Here is a 4,582-nt window from a genome sequence, read left to right on the forward strand (position 1 = left end):
CTGAATTTTTTGTCACATGGCTGCTTTGAGAATGGTTTCTAACCATGAAAATAAATATTCTATTCTATTCTATTCTATTTTATTCTAGTGGAAGTTGAATTATACTGACACTACTTCGACCTATGTAGCGCCAGTTGTGTGGCGAACGTATTTCATTGAAACTTGCTATATACGTAAGTTGGAACATGGGGGGAAAGGGTAATTGCGATTAAAAGGCGCCAATTTTTCACCTGGTGATCAAAAATTGAACACTTTTTATGTACTGAATCTTTCTTTTCCCATGATTCACATATATCTTGTATATCAAGTTTCATCAAAGTACCTCCTACAGAATGGGTGCTTCATACTTCTGATAGTGTCAGTTTATTTATAACCACCCTGTACAAGTATGGTACGGACACGAACAAGACGCTTCAAAATATTGACATCTCATCATCGCAGTTAATGAGTCAAATCGATCAACGCGGGTTATTCTCAAAAAATCCGGACTAGGATTCGACCAGAATATGCAGTAAGTACTGCGATCGGAATATTTTACAATATTTGTTACTTTTCCGGATAAATAAGTAACACGTTGAAAAGATTGATGTATTCAGTGCGTATATATGTAACGACACGAAGAGGGAAGGAAAATAGTAAATGGAGTCGTAGTGCGTGTATTATTGCGAGATTTTTTTTTTTCCGCATATAACCTAGTCGTGAATCCAATCTGATATCTACAAAGAAAAGCCACTGAAAAATTGATGAGATTCCACACGCAGATGGCATCGCTTTTCCCAACAAAATATACATATATATACAATATATATATTTTTTTACTGCTCGGGGTTCGAACCTTCCTCCTCACCTTTCGGGTTATATTATACTTTGAAATGTACTGCTGCTGCTGAGCAAACATTTCATGGCGCAGTCGTACGTACATATATAGCGAAAGCAAATCGGTCGTTTTTACTGTGAAAAGCACCATTCGATGAAATGGAGAAGAAAAAAAATAAATCTTTTTTTTATTTTTTATTTCTCAGACTGTATAATTCAAACATGGTGGTGGCTTCACCATTCCATTTCTACACCATTTCTCTCTCGCTGTGTGTGAGTGTGACGTTTCTGAAGAAGAACGAAATACGAGACCCGATATCCAAGGCTATAAAATGTGTTCAATTTTATTTGTCGAAGCACATTCGAGGCAGGTTTGAATCGTCGATGTTGGGAATAGTATAAGTGCTAGTGACTCCTATGATGCACAGGTTATTGTGAAATATACAGATTGTGCTTCAAAGCGGAATAAGACACAGTCATTTAGCCTTGTTTTATTTTTATTGTTTCCTGTGGTGAAGTTCAAGATGGATGCTTTTATACACACGCCAATGAATCATTGAACAGTTTCCACTTAATTTAAGGGGTGTCACGACCACCTAAACTCGATTTTTCCGAAATGACTTTGGAAAGTACTTCATTCTAACGCAAATCGAATGCAAAATATTTCGTATCAATTCGTGAAATTTTTTCGGAATTTCAATATGTGCGCCCTTTTTAGCTCGGGCTACATCTAAACGCTCATGTTGAAATATATTAGTAAGTAATCAGTTTTATACGACGCAAATTGTCATAAACATCCATTATGCACTGTCTGTGTGGCGTTTTATGTATGTAGAGTTTTTAATTTTACAGTGACACTGAGTGAAATTTGAACTTTTTTAAATTTATAAAAAACACAATTCTCAACCATAATAAGTATTTTAATGCTTTTTTTTCTTCGCTCAAAAAAATCACGAGAAAATTCAGTTTGCATTTTTGGTGCAAAATATCTGTAAAGAAAGAAGTAATTAGAATGACATAAAGGCACGCGGTTTCAGTCTTCCAGCCAGAACACATTGGTTTCTATTCAAAGACTTTATACGTATTAATTTTCATAACATTTCAGTGCATATATTTCTTTCCAGACGAATGCTTCAAGACCCATCCATTCCCCGAATCTAAATAAGGGAATTAAGTGATCAAAAAGATTTTATCTCATTACGGTTCTCGGTACAACAAAGATGAGGGGGATGTTGACGGAAAGTCGATACACCCACAGATACATATGGATGTCGGAGAGGAGATCTTTCTATTATTATTCCATCTGGGATGCAAAAGGGAATGAGGGAAGTCACACTTCTAAGGGAACCCCGGGAGCACAGTACATCCCATTAAACATAGGAGAAGCACCCTTTCAGTGTATCGCAAGAAGGGCTTTCGTGTAGGAGGTGTCGTTTCGGAAGTGCCCCGCCACAACATTTCATATCATACAGAAGAAAGCAGAAAATATTTTTCATACATACTTCTCCTATTGTATATGGGATATAGCATAGTGTTGGACCAGTTGACGGTCGAACGGAGTATTATAGGTTTTGGTGAATAATAATTTATCACCGCCAGTTTGGCGAAAAGTTCCGTGTGGATTTTATTGTCCGTGAAACTGTTGTTTTCTCGGGTCATTCCCAAACGGGGAAGCAAATGGCCTGAAAGTCTTGACTTATGAAATGACTCAGAAGAAAGTCTTATATAAGGTGGAAATTCTTTTGCAAAGTATCTACGAGGAGAAGGCCGTCCTTACCAGATGAGGGCCCGGTGCAACTCAACAATTTCGGGGGCACCGAAAATGTTTAGGAACCAACTCACCCCCGCCCCAGCCCAAATTTTATATATTTTGAGGAACAATATCGGCATCAATTATTTCAGAAGATACGGGAATGCTGAGAAATATCCATGCAAAAAATTTTAAAGACAAAATTAAACATAAATTAACATAATTAAACGTAAATTAACATAATTAAACGTAAATTAAATGTAATAACCATAAAAATTGATGACAATTTCAGACGATGAACTAAAAATTATTGAAAGAAATAATTCCAGAATTGATTAAAGAAATAATTCCAGTATTGATTAAAGAAATAATTCAAGAATTGATTAAAGAAATAATTCCAGAATTGATTAAAGAAATAATTCAAGAATTGGTTAGAGAAATAATTCCAGAACTAATGAAAATTCAGAAGTTACAGAAGAAAAAATTGCGGAATAAATGAAAATTCAGAATTAACGGAGGTGATAATTCCAGAATAGATGAAAAGTTAGAAATAACGGAAGAAATAATTCCGGAATCTATGAAAATACACAATTAACGGTGGGGAAAGAAACCTCAAGAATTTATGAAAATTAAGAATTAATGTAAGAAATAATTTCAGAATTAGTGAAAGCCTCTAATTTAATAACTTACTGTGAGACGGGGGGCCTCACAAAATCGCTGGACCCGGTGTGAACCCACCTGTCGCACAACCCTAAAAAGCAGGGGCGTAGCCAGAAATTTCGTTCGAGGGGGGGACCAAAGTGATAGAACAATAGATTTGGCCATCTTTTTCCCCCTTTTTCGGTCATTTTCTCACATTTCGGGTGGGGGGGCAGACCCCCAAGTCCCCCCCCAAGCTACGCCCTTGCTAAAAAGGCTTTGTACGAGAACTTGATATCATCCCTCCATAATACAAAGATATCACAGCATTACCCAACGAGGTGGCTGGAAAAAAAAGAAAAAGAAATGGCCATAATCAATTCGTAACGAAATATTAAAATTACACAACATAAAAACTTTATTAAAAATATATTAATGAATTAACGATAGGATTCTCAAACATTCGCATGAACAATCACAATAAACAACAACAACACCACAATCCTGCTCATTAGCGACCAAGGATAACTTTCTACTGATTCTCTCCCTCTCTTAATAATCTCGACTAATGCTTTGGTTACGACCATTTAATTAGAATTTAATGATTCCATTAAAATGCAAGACGAAATAATACTTTTTCATTTATTTTCCCTTTAAATGAGTGGTATAATGGAAAGGCAAAGTTAATTACTTTATCCTATTAAATCAAGTTATGCCTGGATTCATTTTACAAAAAGGAAATGGTTTTTAATCTTTCTTCTTTTTTCAATAGCTTTAAAGATCTTATATTTGAGCTTTCTTTTGATGAAATGCTAAGCTGCCTTATAAACAAAAAAGAACCTTTCATTATTTATTAGAAGCTTGGTAAAAGCGGGGAGTTTAAAAAAGGGCGAAGCTCTTCTTACGCTCTAGAAATTTGCTTTGGTTAGTGTCAAATGATAGCAATGCTTCGGATTTGAATGAAGTTGCTCGATAAGCTAAGAGAGATAGAGAATTGGGATTCTTGAAAGTTAAAGAGATCCAAGTTTGATTACGAGTGTCCGTTTCAGAGAGATTTACCCCTAAAAGTAGTATTTCTCTAGAGCAGTGGTTCTTAACCGGGTTGCGGGAGAGCATTTTTGGGTTTGCAATATAGAAAAAAACAAACAAATTGCAACATGTTGACGGATTATTTAAAAAAAATTGAAGTGATGGTGAAAATTGAATTTTCGAACATGAATTATACAGACATTTTGACATCTTATTTTTTTAAATTTCGTTTGTAAAAATGTTTCACATGAAATTCACGTTGCAAAAGTTTCTTTTTCGATTTGTGTTTGTTTTTCATTTCGATTGAGAATCGTTATTTTTTCTTTCGATTATTGCCTAACATATTTC

This window comes from Pholcus phalangioides, unplaced genomic scaffold, assembly GCF_987345545.1.
Source record: "Pholcus phalangioides strain wild (caught in Gottingen) unplaced genomic scaffold, Ppha-v1.0 ptg000001l_1, whole genome shotgun sequence".
Taxonomy (NCBI): domain Eukaryota; kingdom Metazoa; phylum Arthropoda; class Arachnida; order Araneae; family Pholcidae; genus Pholcus; species Pholcus phalangioides.